The sequence below is a fragment of the Aythya marila genome (genome assembly GCF_965140915.1).
Source record: "Aythya marila genome assembly, chromosome: Z".
NCBI classification, from domain to species: domain Eukaryota; kingdom Metazoa; phylum Chordata; class Aves; order Anseriformes; family Anatidae; genus Aythya; species Aythya marila.
Window position 1 is genome coordinate 47,793,623 of NC_139080.1, and position 16,010 is coordinate 47,809,632.

Sequence of the window (16,010 nt, forward strand, 5' to 3'; positions counted from 1 at the left end):
CAGGGCTAAAGGAAACTGGAATAATTCCAGGAACTTAAATTATTTTCTTTGCCAAAGACTAAACCACTTCTTTTACGGATTACTGAATCATTGTGAATGCAAATAAATCAGTCTCTCTTTATTTTTAAAGGATAATGGCACACAGTCGAAACAATAGCAGAACAAAAAAAAATGGTTGGAGAAATAAAAAATTGAAATAACTGTATCTAGGAAGAAAATTAAAGTGTTCTGGTTCATGCTTACATCATTTTGCAGCTAGTAGCCACCGCATGGGTCACCCAGAGAGACATTGGCAATTTACCTGTATTAAAAAGAACAGTCTTATAATGGGCAGATTATTTAAATAACTATATTTCCCAGACTCAAAAGCACTGTCCCCAAGCACAAATACACATCCATGAAGATAAAAATTACTGACACAGACACTTCTATTCATGTGTTCATGTCATTCTTGAACAAAACAGGCTGTTATCAGAATTTCTGTTCTATTTTCTTTCAATATTAATCTTTATTCAGTCTCTAGACTCTCAAACCACATTTGAAAAAAACTGTTGCTATAGAAAATCAATGATCTTAGTGTACCTTGATTTTCCCATCTATAAAATAAGCATAAATTTAAAGCTTCATTAAAAGTATTAAATAACATTGACAAAATTTGATAGTTATCATTATACATGAAAAACATATCTTTGTGAATATATATATGCTGAATATAAGTACATTTTTTCCCTCCATTCTTTGTACTTAATCTTTTTTTTTTCTTTTTCTTTTTTCTTTTTTTTTTTTCCTATCATAGAATGCAAATAGTGAAATCCAGGCTCTATTAAAATTTTGGCAAAACTCCCAAGTTTGAAATGGAGCCAGGATTTTACTCAGTAAATCTGGTTGACTGCTTTCTGCATTTTAATAGTATTATATCAGATAATCCTTTTTTTTTTTTTTCCCTGTGTTTTCATGATATACTCTATATATAAGCTTGTATTTGAATTAGCATGTTAACTGTGAGTTTATGTATATAGAAAGAAATCTGAATATTATTTCACCAGGTTTAATATAGAATGCATGTGAGCTGAATTCTTTTGTGCTCCTCTTCTGATGGGCTTTCAAAAGCATCTGAAACCTCTTTTGATTTCTCACAACAATTTGAAATGTCTGTTACTTTCAGCATATTTCACACAAAATGTTCTCAGCATTTTTCAGCTAAATTATGTTCCTTACTTTCATTTATGAGGATGACTCTTTTGTTAGGTTTTTACAATTTTTCCACAATCCCAAGACATGCTTTGATCACTTTGGAGTTAGTGACAGGGTACACTCAAACTCTTCTTATTTAAAAGAACAGGCATGTCAGTAACCAAGGTTAAAGAAAAGTCAGCACAAAAGCGTTGATAGAGTTAGTCTGTTCTAAAGCATGTATATATCATATGAGAAATTATAGCAGTATTTCAAAAAGGAACAATTTAATAACAAAAAGGAAATATTTAAAATTCTAAATAGGTTTTAAAAGAGAAACATATCTGAGGATCAAAGAGCAAGTAGTTCAGATTACCCTGTCTCTTACTTAGTAAACATACAGATGGACCTCTTTCTAACCTAATTTTTCCATTCTTTGCACTAGAAGAATGTGGAGAAACAAATATATTTTCACAGTTTTAGTCTACTTACAAATGTGAACTTACTTGTTAGTAAGTTCAATACGGGTTTCCATGACCTGAGCCCTCCAGTCAAAGCAAATGACTGGAAGCATAGATTCATGCCACCAGAAGTTATGTGAACAGTTACCATGTTCCCAAGGAGAAAAACATAGTCCAATCACGGCTTTCAGTCAGGTTTTTATTTCTATTCGAGAGGTGAGCTAGGGAGGGACTTTTTATTTTTAAAATATTATCTTGTTCAAGGATTCTTTCATTTTCCTATATACATATATGTTTGTAAAGACAGTTACACATAACTATTTTGCATATGGCCTGGAAATTATAAGATAGTGATGATCCTTAGTGTTCAAGCAAATTCATTTCACAGTGATAAGCCAGCTGCCAAGTGAGTTTAGATGACTTTTGTCTTTCTGGCATTCCAGGGTATTATACTGATTTGGAAGAGTTAAACTGTCAGTTATGTTTTTCACCATCATGTTTCATATGGTCTTTTAAACTTCCTGGGCTCTGGCAATGAAGGGACTAGAAGAAAAGGACCAGGTCTTTGAGATGGGTTGGGAACAAATCCTACAAGAAAACAATGCAGGTATTGAGCAACTGCTCCCAGTAATGCTGTTGCTGAGGAAACAGTGTACCCTGCTCTGTACCACCTGGAGTTTCCTAAGCGCTTGTCATCCCCAGGTGGCTACACTAGCTTACTGTAGTTCAGCTGAAAGATATGAGGTATTTAATGTGGTGAGAATGTAACATCATCTACAAAATATTGATGCCCGGCTAACCAGACAATAAAAATGGGATGGTGAACGGGACATAGAGTTTCCCATTCTTTTTCAATGGGGTCTACCGTCTAGGAAGGGCTTGTAAATTGCTCTGGACCCTGCCAACTACTTAATGCCAGACAGTTTTGTGTTTTAGCTTTCTTGTACCTCACATCTGTGATCCACCTTCACTAGCGAAAAGCATTGTTTGTTTCATTGTCTTAATGAGTTTAACAATGCCAGGTGCTGGTTAGTATATGAAAAGAACTTTGCCACTTCCTACTAACTCACTTGCTTTTTTACATTTTCTATACTTACAGAAAAAAAAAATATTTCTAAGTAGTATCTGGTATAGGAATTTTACACCTTAGCCCATTTAGTGTGCTCCTTTAGCTGCTTTTCAGCATGTATTCCACATTAAATCATCTGGTTTCATTTGTAATAGGACTAAATTTTCATTTCCTTTATAAATAACTTTTGAGAAAGATATATTTAACTTCCTGCTAAGCTTTAAAATTTGTTTTAAATTCATTCCATTTAATACCTATTCTTTTTCTAAGTGACTTGATTTTAAGGGCATATATATAAAAATGTATATACATACACAATGTCTGTGCATTTCCTTGTGTCTCTGATGGATTTGCAGGTTTAATCAGTGTATACAGTGATCAGAATAACATTGACCGGAGTATTGATAGTTTGGTCTTTACAATGCACATTTTTGGAGAAGAAATTTGGTTTCAAGTCATAAATGTTGCTTTCCTTCTAGTTTACAATGGTATTGTCTTCAACCATCTTCAACCCTGGTAGCTGATGTTCTGAGAGGAAGGAGTATATTCAAGTTCTTTTCTTCTGAGCCTTGCCCCTCCAAATTTAACATGTGTTAAAAATTATGATGATTTTCCTTGATTTTCTTTAAAAAAAAAAAAAAAAAAACATGCTTTCCAACATGTAAACTGAACTGCTGTTTAAAAGACATCTCTGTCAATAAAGTCTAGTTTTTCTGCCATTCAGGTCCTACGATGTATCCATTCCTGATTAAGTCAATGGTAGTATCACAGAGCACAGTGAGGCAATGCAAATTTTGTTTATATTTTAGTATCCATGCTGAACAATTCTTTAAAGGTGAAATTTATTTGAAATAATTCAAATAAATCTTTCTGAAAAAAAAAAAAAAAGCACTCATAACAAATATTATTTTTATTGAAAACAAACAAACAACATTGTAGTTTTAGATATTCCCAAGTGAATCTTGGTGAGAGCTTTCAAATATTTAAACCAAGGAGACATCATCTGAAAATGACAAGGATTAGGGACAGGGAAGTCTCATTAAAGTTATCTTTAGTGACCCACCTTACAGTGGAAGTCTGTTTAATAATTTTGTAGGAACAAGCCCAATCTTGCTTCCCTTTAACCACTTTCATCCTGCTTCCGAATATTTTGAAATGTTCTATGGTAACACTTTCTCAAGCAGTGTAACTCACTTGTGTCACTTTTCTTCTGTGTCACAACAGTAAACTATTTCCCTATTTTCCTCTATGTTTTCCTTGGAACTATAGAAAAATTGGCTGGGAGAAACCTTGACAACATACCTATGTTGTTCTTGGCAGATCATTTTTGTTTTGCTTGCAACTTCCTTTAGTGTGCATGCAATTCTACCACTTCTTTAACCAATTTGTTCCTGCACTTACTTGCATTCAGTTTTTGCTTTTCTACAAACTATATCTTATCTACTTCTTATCTACCACAATCTAAGTTAATCTTTTTTTTTTTTTTTTTTTTTTTTTCTCCTCCATGGGTATATAGATTAAAGTATTCCATTCCTAATTAAACAGCCTTCTGCATATTGGAAGATTGTTAAATTTCCCTTAATTTCTTAACTTCTTTCAGCTAAATAAACCCAGCTTCCTAAACATCCTGCTTTCTAGTCCTTGGATACTTTTATTTCCATGATTTTTTTCTTCCAGCTGTTCAATTCTCCTTATTTATGGTACCAGTAGGATGTCTTCATAAAAAATTCATACTGGTGGTGAAAAGAGGCTGCTTTTTAGGTTACTATTTTAGTTAATTTATCAAAAAGGGACTCTGATTGGTGAAAAATGTATACATGATACAGAACTTGGCAGTTGGCACTATAATCCATACCTCTGAGTAAATTTGAAACATGAATATTTGGAGATGAGACAGCTGGTAAGAAGGAATTTGTTAATTTAGTATTTTGTTGTAATCACTATTTTTAATACTTTTTTAGTTCTTATATTAATCTCTAAAAATGTTTGCTAAATATATATTTATTTTCATGTATAGATTTTTAACATTTAGCTCCTCATAAAGAGGTCCTGTCAAGAGTGCTGGATGGAAACCTCTGACCTTTGGTCATCCCAAAATTTATAAAAGACTGTTAGTTAACAAGAATCAGCACAGGTAATAAGTCTTCAATCTGCTGAAGCTATTTGGGATGTTGGAATTTTGACCACCTGTATAATGGGCCCATATAAAGAGAAAACAAGAGGGAAGGGAAGGGAAGGGAAGGGAAGGGAAGGGAAGGGAAGGGAAGGGAAGGGAAGGGAAGGGAAGGGAAGGGAAGGGAAGGGAAGGGAAGGGAAGGGAAGGGAAGGGAAGGGAAGGGAAGGGAAGGGAAGGGAAGGGAAGGGAAGGGAAGGGAAGGGAAGGGAAGGGAAGGGAAGGGAAGGGAAGGGAAGGGAAGGGAAGGGAAGGGAAGGGAAGGGAAGGGAAGGGAAGGGAAGGGAAGGGAAGGGAAGGGAAGGGAAGGGAAGGGAAGGGAAGGGAAGGGAAGGGAAGGTTGTTGTTTTTATTTTTCTTTGTTTTTTAAATTCCCAAACTTCATATACATTCATTGTATATTTGGCAGGGAAAGAACAAGAACAAGAACAAGAACAAGAACAAGAACAAGAACAAGAACAAGAACAAGAACAAGAACAAGAACAAGAACAAGAACAAGAACAAGAACAAGAACAAGAACAAGAACAAGAACAAGAACAAGAACAAGAACAAGAACAAGAACAGCAAAGGAAAAAGAAAAAGAAAAAGAAAAAGAAAAAGAAAAAGAAAAAGAAAAAGAAAAAGAAAAAGAAAAAGAAAAAGAAAAAGAAAAAGAAAAAGAAAAAGAAAAAGAAAAAGAAAAAGAAAAAGAAAAAGAAGTTGCCCATAAAGGCAGCTCCAAAGACACATAAAAAAATTCATGTTCCCAGTATCAGGAGCCATAATAAACTTCATCTACATAAAGCAGTGTCTTTCTCTTACCAACATAAGCTCAATATGTTCAGGTGTTTGTTTATCTGTAAGGGGCTTACCTGGCAAGGGTTTGGTAGCAGGGGGACTGGAGGGGTGAACTCTGTGAGCAGAGCCCAGCAGCTGCCCCATGTCAGAGCAGAGCCAGCTCCAGCTGACTTCAAAGGGACCTGCTGCTGGCGAGAGCCAAGTCAGGGAACAATGCTCGGTGGGCCTCTGGGAGAGCAGATTGAAGGAAGGGGGAAAAACAAAACTCCTGCACAACCATAGCTGGGAGAGAGGAGTGAGAAGCAGCCCTGCAGCCCCCAGCTCACTGCAACAGGAGGAGGGCAGGAGGTGCTGCAGGCAGGCAGCAGCAGTTCCCCTGCGGGCTGTGCAGGGAGAGGCCCCTGGTGGAGCAGGCTGTCCCCCTGCAGCCCATGGGTCCCACATGGAGCAGATCTCCACGCTGCAGCCCCCCCATGGGTGGAGGAGCCCCCAGTAGAGCAGGTGGATGTGGCCTGGTGGAGGCTGCGGCCCATGGAGAGCCCCCGCAGGAGCAGGCCCCGGGCTGGAGCTGCAGCCCGTGGAGAGGAGCCCACACAGGAGCAGGGGGTCTGGGGGGAGCTGCCGCCCACCCATGGGGGACCCGTGCTGGAGCAGTTTGCTCCTGGGGGATGGATGGATGGACCCCGTGGGACGGAGCCGTGTGGGAGCAGTGCTTGGAGAGCTGCTGCCTGTGGGCAGGCCCTGCAGGCTCAGTTGGGGAAGGATGGCATCCATGGGAGGGACCCCACGGGGAGCAGGGGCAGAGAGGAACTGTGAAGGAGCAGCAGAGATGAAGTGCTATAGACTGACCATAGCTGGCATTTCCCATTCCCCTGCACCAGCTGGGGGAGAAGATGGAAGAGGTTGGACTTGGGGAAGGTGTTTTTAATTTGCTTTTAGTTCTCACTGCTATGGTCTGTTATTAACTGGCAATAAACATTAACATCTCTTGTGCTGAGTCTGTTTTGCTGGTGACAGCAATATGTGTGTTATTTCCCTGCACTTATCTCAGCCCATGAGCTTTTGTCATAATACTTTCTCCCCCTGTCCTATTAAGGAAGGAGAATGAGAGATAGGCATGGTCATGCCTGGCCGCCTACCAGTGCGAAACCACCACGTTTGCATGGATGAAAATATGCCATTTTGTTGGTCCTTACATGTTCTCCATGTCAATAATATAAATAAGTTCTTACTTTCTGCAGATATGATAGGAAGACTTTTAAGTCCCCAACCTTATGTTTTTATCACAGAGATTGAATGCTGATACTACTGGAGTCAATGGGAGTCAATTGGTCTTGCCTTTACTCCAGAGGTTTATGATATATACAAATAAATAAATAAATAAATGTTGCTTTACTCTGCAGCTGTAGTACCCCAACCAGGAGCAGAGTCTTTTCTCTCAACTTTCTCATACCTGTGGGAATAGAAATGTTGTTTTTTCAGAGTTGCATTGTTTAAAGGTAAGGAATGTGGTATTGAGATATGCTTACAGTGATAAGAAAGCTTAGCAGGCGACCTTGTAAAATGCAGACAACCAGACAGACTCCTTAGAACAATTAGGTGAAAATCACAGGTGTTAAATCAAGTCAGTTAAGTGAAGAAACATTACTACTTCAAGCAATAAAAAAGTCAAAGGAAATTTGAAATTTAACAGGCCAGCAACTGAAGGCCATGCATTGTCTGTGAAGCATCAGGTAGATTGTGAACCTGGATTACCCACTCAGTGGGGAAACAGGGGAGGGTCCTGTCATCCAAAAGTATATAAACTGTGTTTTGGAACTAGTAGGTGCACTCTCCTGCTTGTGGGGCGCCCACCATTGCAATTGCAAATAAATTACTACTTCACTGAGATCCTCGCCTGAGCCTAAGTTATTGGCTGTGGAGTGTTTCTCACATACCTTAGTAAGTAAAATAAAAAAAGAGTGTTTTGACCTTTCAAGCTGGAATTTGCATTCATATATCTACTTCAGCATTAAGACACAAACAACCTGCCCACCAATAAAGCTGAACTTAGCTGTGCTCATTGTTGCTGTTAAATTTCACATCTCATTTTTGAAGCAGTAGAAATGGAATGAAACAGAGGTGTGGTTCTGACATGCCTGACTGTAGCAGGAAAAGCAGTAGGTGGCACAAAGTGTGTTCAATATGAATATCTAAATTTTATAAATTAATCTTCAGATGAGGTTTTCATTCTCATGGTGAGGTGAATGTATTAGCAATTATGCAGAAGATGAAGGCTGCCATGGCAATGGAGAAAAGAAATCGACAAGTTTTAACCCTGAATAACAGAATGTTGTTTTCACAGAATCAAATAGGATTTCATGGACATCTTACTGTCTGACACAACAAAGCATATCATTCTTTCATTATTTCGGTCTGACATTTAAAAATTTTCAAACCACAATGCAAGGTTAATTTCTTAGTTCAAGATACACCTTATATAAGCATCCTGCTCATATAAGCATCTCCTATGCAGAATATAGAGCAGTCACATGGTATGTAGTCTATTTTTAGAGAAAAGTTGGCCCTTTAGCAAGAAAAGGGACTGGAAAGTTGAGATTTCTCAGTTTTATTTCTGAATGTTACTTCTTTGATAAAGCTGGACTATTCATTCTGCCCTTGATATCTGTAAAACCAAAGGACTTAATACCTTACACATCCATCATAAAACTGTATTTATGGACAATTTTACAGAAGCATATAATCACAGAATACCCTGAGAATCATTCTATGATTCTACCCTTGGGATCCACAATGATCATTGAGTCCAAGTCCTGGCTCCACACAGGACCACTCAAAAATCAGGCCATGTGTCTGAGAGTGGTGTCCAATCACTTCCTGAACTCCAGCAGCTCGGTGCTGTGACCACTGCCCTGGGAAGCCTGTCCCAGTGCCTGACCACCCTTTGGGTGCAGAATGTTTCCCTAACCCCCAGCCTGACCCTCCCCTGTCCCAGCTCCATGCCATCCCCGCGGGTCCTGTCGCTGTCCCCAGAGAGCAGAGCTCAGCGCCTGCCCCTCCGCTCCCCTCGTGAGGGAGCTGCAGGCTGCCAGGAGGCCTCCCCTCAGCCTGCTCTGCTCTGGGCTGAACAAACCAAGGGACCTCAGCTGTTCCTCATATGTCTTGCCTTCTAGACCCTTCACCATATTTTTAGCCCTCCTTCAGACACTCTCTAATAGTTTTATGTCCTTCTCATACTGTGGCGCCCAAAACTACAGACAGATCAAGGTGAGGCTGCACCAATGCAGAGCAGATTAGGACAATCTTCCATCATCCAGCTTGCAGTGCTGTGCCTGATGCACCCCGGGGTACAGTTGGCCCTTTTGGCTGCCAGGGCACGCTGCTGGCTCATGTTCAACTAGCCATCAACCAGAAGCCCTGGATCTCTTTCTGCCGAGCTGCTCTTCAGCCTCTCCCCCCCACCGCCCCACCCCCCACCCGGTCTGTAAGTGTTTTATGGTTTGCTCTGTCATGGGTTTAAAACCTCTCACTTGCTCTGGTTGAACTTCATGTGGTTGGTGGTTTTCCACCCCTCTAATTTGTCAAGATCTCTCTGCAAGACCTCTCTACCCTTGAGGAAGTCAACAGGTCTTCCCAATTTAGTATAGTACACAAACTTAATATAGCTTTGAGTACTGGATCCAGGTTTTTTATGAAAATATTGAAGAGAACTGACCCTAAAAGGACGCCCTGTTGAACCCCTCTTGTTACTGGTTGCCAGCCTGGTATAACCCCATTTACTGTAACTCTTTGAGCCTAACTCATTAGCCAGTTGTTCACCCATCACATTATTACAATGCATAATTTCTCAATATAAAAGATAGAATCACAGAATCATTGAATGGTTTGGATTGGAAGATACGTTCAAGATCATCTAGTTCCAAGTCCCTTGCCATGGGCACGGGCACCTTCCACTAAATTAGGTTGCCCAAAGCCCCATCCAACCCAGCCTTGAACACTTCCAGGGAAAGGGGAGTACTCCAGGTCAGGTCTCACAAGAGCAGAGTAGAGGGGGAGAATCACCTCCCTTGACCTGCTGGTCATGCTTCTTATGCAGCTGAGGATACGACTGGCTTTCTGGGCTGCAAACACATACTGCTGGTTCACGTCAACCTTTTCACCCACCAGTAACCCAAAGTCCTTATCTGCAGGGCAGCTCTTTATCCATCGCCCACCCTGTATTCATATTTGGGATTTCCCCAGCTCAGGTACAGGACCTTGAACTTTATGATACAATTATAAATTCTGACTAATAACAATTTATTTCCAAGCAAACTTTCTGTAAGTAAATACTCAAAAAAATAGAACAATTAAAGAAAAAAAAAAAAAAGGAATAGTGTGTATGTACTGGGTCGGCCTCTGTTGGAGTTAACTTTACTCACAACAGCTTGTATGGTAATTTGCATTTGGGGCTAGAATAGTGTTAGTAATGCACCAATGTTTTGGCTATTGCTGAACAGTGCTGGCATAACATTGTCTTTCCCGGTGCCCATCCCCCAAGGCCAGGGAGCTGGGTTTGGGTAAGTGGTAGGAATGGTGCACAGCCAGGACAGCTGACCTAAACTGGCTGTAGAGTTTTCCTATACTGTACGACATCACACTGAGCAATAAAATCTGAGGGAAAGGAGAAGGAATGAAAGACTTTCATGGTTATTGCACTTGACTTCCAAAACAGCTGTTAGGCATACAGAGGTCCTGAGCCCCAGGAAGTGGATGGACATCTCCCTGCCAATGGGAAGTAGTGAACAAATTCTTTTTTTTGTCTTTGTTTCCATGTGGAACTTTTTTCTTTCCTTATTCAACTGCCAAGATCTCAACCCATAAGCTTTTCTAGCTTATTTTTTCCCCATCCTATTGAGGAAGGGAGGTAAGAGACCAACTGAGTTAGCATCTGGCAGACAGAAAATATCAAACCGCGAAGACACATTACCACTGTATCCCATCCTTTTCTACATGGGAGACAAATTGTATTTCATAGAATTATAGAATAGCTAGTGTTAGAGGTGACTTAAAAATCATCTATTTCCAATCCTCCCTGCCATGGGCAGGGATGCCTCCCTCTAGATCAGGTATTTATAACTTTTAACAGTAGTGTTGCATTAAAAAAATAATGTACCGGACTGAAGACCACAGAATATCATTGGGAAAACAAACTTAGGATAAAGGATCAAGAGATTTGATATGTCATGACATCACTTGAACACATATTTATTTATTGGGTCATCAAAGTAATTATATATTAATTACAATACTTGAATGTTTGTTTATTTTGTTTTATTTTCTTTTGCTTTGTTTTAACTAGGAGGACAGGAATTCAGGAGAAGATAATTTATTTGAAAGTTTCTTTACCTTTCACTTTGAATACTGAATTAGCTTGAACTGACAAAATATAAACCTGAGTTCTGCACTAAATGCAAATTCTACCATCTTGATGGATTTCTGCTATGATTAGAAAATCTGTTCCCATGTTATTATGTGTGTAGGATCTTAATTTACTGTTGTTGAAATATGTATGAGTTGACCTAAATATAATTGTACAACAGTAGTAGTATTTAGATTAGATTAGACTGTGCTGTATTGATGTGTCTGGTAAATTAAATACATAAGCAAATCAATATTTAAAGACAGTACTTTTCCTTTACATATCGTTTTTTGATTCTTTTTTTTCCTAGTGAAAATAATACAAAATATCAAAACCAGGTATTTTTACACTCAGAAATGAATAATTTCCTAGAATCTTGCAAGAAGCACCTGTATTTTATTTATGCATTTAAATCCAATTATGATCATAAAAAGAGAAATGATGGTGACCTCGATAGAGGTTGTCCACTATTTTAACAGTATATGAAATTGCACTTAAGTAGAAACAGCTACATGCAGGAAATTCAACCTTTAAAAGTATATGGAATATCTAAAAGTTAATAATCTCTTCATTACAAATAAACAAGACTAATGCAGGTCAGGAGAAAGGTATGCCTCTCTCAGGCATCCTACATGGTTTGAATTGATAATACTTAGGTCAAGATACTTAATTTTATTTCTTTATTTTTTTCAGTGCTACATGCTCTTGCAAATGGTTGAATGGAATGCAAGGATCTGTTCTTTCATTTTAAATCAGCATGGTTAAATAGCAGATGCAAAGGTGAATGTATATTTTTCCAAAATATTGACTGCAAAGATATTTTTTCAGTCTTCACATAATGCAATTTTGGATTTAAAACGCAAAGAGTTTCCAAAGGTGTTCCAACACTTTCCAACTCTTCCTGGGAGAATAGACTATGAGCTAAATCCAAACACCACTCAAGTCTTCATCACAGCATTTTTACAGAGTAAGTTATTATTTTCCTTCAAAGTTTTCTATATCATAGTGTCATTATACAACTGCTATATCTAGTACTGTAGTACTATATCCATTATACATAACAATATATATAGCATTATACAATTGCTATATCCAGTAATGTAGTAAGGAAGTAGCAGTACTGAGACCTTGCTTTTCCACATAGAATCATAGAATCATTAAGGTTGGAAAAGACCTCCAGGATCATCTGGTCCAACTATCACCCTACTACCAATATTACCCTCTATACCATGCCCCTAAGCACCAGGCCCAACTTTTCCTTGAACTCATCCAGGGATGGTGATGCCACCTCCACCCTGGGCAACCCATTCCAATGCCTGACTACTCTTTCTGAGAAGAAATGACTCCTAATTTCTAACCTAAGCCTCCCCTGGCACAATTTGAGGCCATTCTCTCTAGTCCTATCAGTGGTTATCTGTGAGAAGAGGATAACCCCCAGCTTCCCACACCTTCCTTTCAGGTGGTTGTAGAGAGCAATAAGGGTTCTTAGTGTCCTCTTCTCCAGACTAAACAACCCCAGTTCCCTCAGCCACTCCTCATAGGACTTGTGTTGCAGGCCCTTCACCAGCTATGTAGCCCTTCACTGAACATGTTCTAGGGCCTCAATGTCCTTCTTGTAGTGAGGGACCATATAGACCCACCTTGTCAGGATATCAGACCTGCCAGTCTTGTAGCCAGATTTCTTCTCAGAATTACTCACAACTTGATGTTTGATTTTCAAAATTAAATTTCCAGGATTCAATAGCAGTGCAAGGCTCTGCAATCATTTTCTTTTGAAACTGTGTCAGGAAAAATAACTGTGAGTTGACCCAATTATCTCTCATTAAACTATTTATAAGAGTAGCTCTGTATTGCAGGGCTGTGAAGATTACTGTTCTTGCAATTTTGAAATTATTAGATTCCAGAGAGATATGTGTATAGAAAAGTTGCATTATTTTGAAAAGGAGGGAAAAGTACAGGATGTCAGTCTTAGAAAGAGCATATATTCTTACTAACTGGATGAAAAAGCACCAAACCTTATCAGATGTGTTAGTTTGTTGTGTGCAATGAGCTGTTTTTTTCAGAGAGTGTTTTTACAACACAATTAATGATACTGCCTTTTATCAACAACTAATTTTTAGAAAATACTTGCAAGATAAGGCTTTGATCTGACGTTGATGGAAGGAATAGGATTCTATTGTTAAACCTTATCTATCGTATTAACTACACAGTTATAGATTACAAACAATATGTAAATGTCTTTAAATTTAGGATATAGAAGTGTATGATTTTGTTCTGAAACGTGTTTCCAAAGCTACTGTCTCTCATCTATAGCTTATTTTGTTCTTTCCAAGTCAAAGTTCCCTCTTGCTGAACTTGTAACTTATAATTGGATACACTGTCTAATAAACCACCTCAGCTTATTTCATGGGTTTTAATATATCTGAGATACATCTATATTTATATGTCAATAGAATACATATCTATGATCCAAAGATGATATATGCATTAGATGTAACAGTTTGTGCTGAATAATACAAGATATCTATTTCTAATGTGTTGAGAAAGAAGCTAAGCAAAACATTAGATTGTATAGATATGCAGAATCACAGAATCACAGAATTTCTAGGTTGCAAGAGACCTCAAGATCATCGAGTCCAACCTCTGACCTAACACTAGCAGTCCCCACTAAACCATATCCCTAAGCTCTACATCTAAACCTCGAGTACTGTGTTCAGTTTTGGGCCCCTCGCTACAAGAAGGACATCGAGGTGCTTGAGCGGGTGCAGAGAAGGGCGACGAAGCTGGTGAGGGGCCTGGAGAACAAGTCCTACGAGGAGCGGCTGAGGGAGCTGGGCTTGTTCAGCCTGGAGAAAAGGAGGCTCAGGGGTGACCTTATCGCTCTCTATGGGTACCTCAAGGGAGGCTGTAGCGAGGTGGGGGTTGGCCTGTTCTCCCACGTGCCTGGTGACAGGACGAGGGGGAATGGGCTTAAGTTGAGCCAGGGGAGTTTTAGGTTAGATGTTAGGAAGAACTTCTGTACTGAAAGAGTTGTTAGGCATTGGAACAGGCTGCCCAGGGAAGTGGTTTAGTCACCATCCCTGGAAGTCTTCAAAAGACGTTTAGATGTAGAGCTTAGGGAAATGGTTTAGTGGGGACTGCTACCGTTAGGTCAGAGGTTGGACTCAATGATCTTGAGGTCTCTTCCAACCTAGAAATTCTGTGATTCTGTGATTCTGTAAACGTCTTTTAAAGACTTCCAGGGATGGTGACTAAACCACTTCCCTGGGCAGCCTGTTCCAATGTCTAACAACTCTTTTGGTAAAGAAGTTCTTCCTAACATCTAACCTAAACCTCCCCTGGCACAACTTTAGCCCATTCCCCCTCATCCTGTCACCAGGAACGTGGGAGAACAGGCCAACCCCCACCTCTCTACAGCCTCCTTTAAGGTACCTGTAGAGAGCAATAAGGTCACCCCTGAGCCTCCTTTTCTCCAGGCTGAACAAGCCCAGCTCCCTCAGCCGCTCCTCATAGGACTTGTTCTCCAGGCCCCTCACCAGCTTCATTGTCCTTCTCTGGACTCGCTCGAGCACCTCCATGTCCTGGTACCGAGGGGCCCAAAACTGAACACAGTACTCGAGGTGCGGCCTCACCAGAGCCGAGTACAGGGGGACGATCACTTCCCTAGCCCTGCTGGCCACACTGTTTCTGATACAAGCCAGGATGCCGTTGGCATTCTTGGCCATCTGAGCACACTGCTGGCTCATATTGAGCCAACTATCCACCATCACTCCCAGGTCCTTCTCTGCCAGGCAGCTTTCCAACCACTCCTCTCCCAGCCTGTAGCTCTGCTTGGGGTTATTGCGCCCCAGGTGCAGGACTCAGCACTTGGCCTTGTTGAACTTCATGCAGTTGACCTCAGCCCATCAGTGTAGCCTATCTAGATCCTCCTGCAGAGCCTTCCTACCCTCAAGCAGATCAACACATGCACCTAACTGGGTGTCATCTGCGAACTTACTGAGGGTGCACTCGATGCCCTCGTCCAGATCATCGATAAAGATATTAAAGAGGACCGGCCCCAGCACCGAGCCCTGGGGGACGCCACTAGTAACCGGCATCCAACTGGATTTGACTCCATTTACCACAACTCTTTGGGCCCGGCTATCCAGCCAGTTTCTAACCCAACGAAGCGTGCGCCAGTCCAAGCCAAGAGCAGCCAGTTTCTTGAGGAGAATGCTGAGGGAAACGGTGTCAAAAGCCTTGCTGAAGTCAAGGTAGACCACATCCACAGCCTTTCCCTCATCCACCCAGCGCGTCACTTTGTCATAGAAGGAGATCAGGTTCGTCAAGCAGAACCTGCCTTTCATAAACCCATGCTGACTGGGCCTGATCGCCTGCTTGCCCTGCAAGTGCCGTGTGATGACACTCAAGATAATCTTCTCCATGAGCTTCCCTGGCACTGAGGTCAAACTGACAGGCCTGTAGTTCCCCGGGTCTGCCCTCCGGCCCTTCTTGTAGATGGGCGTCACATTTGCTAGCCGCCAGTCAACTGGGACCTCCCCCGATAGCCAGGACTGTTGATAAATGATGGAAAGCGGCTTGGCCAGCTCCTCTGCCAGTTTTTTCAGTACCCTCGGGTGGATCCCATCCGGCCCCACCGACTTGCGCACATCCAAGTGCCGTACCAGGTCACCAACCATTTCCTCATGGATAGTGAGGGCCACATTCTGCTCCCCATCCCCTTCTGCCATCTCAGGGTACTGAGTATCCAGAGAACAACCGGTATTGCCGTTAAAGACTGAGGCAAAGAAGGTATTAAGCACCTCAGCCTTTTCTTCACCCCTTGTAACTAAGTTTCACCCCGCATCCAGTAAAGGATGGAGATTCTCCTTAGTCCTCTGTTTTGTGTTGATGTATTTGTAAAAAGATTTTTTGTTATCTTTAACAGCAGTAGCCAGATTGAGCTCCAGATGAGCT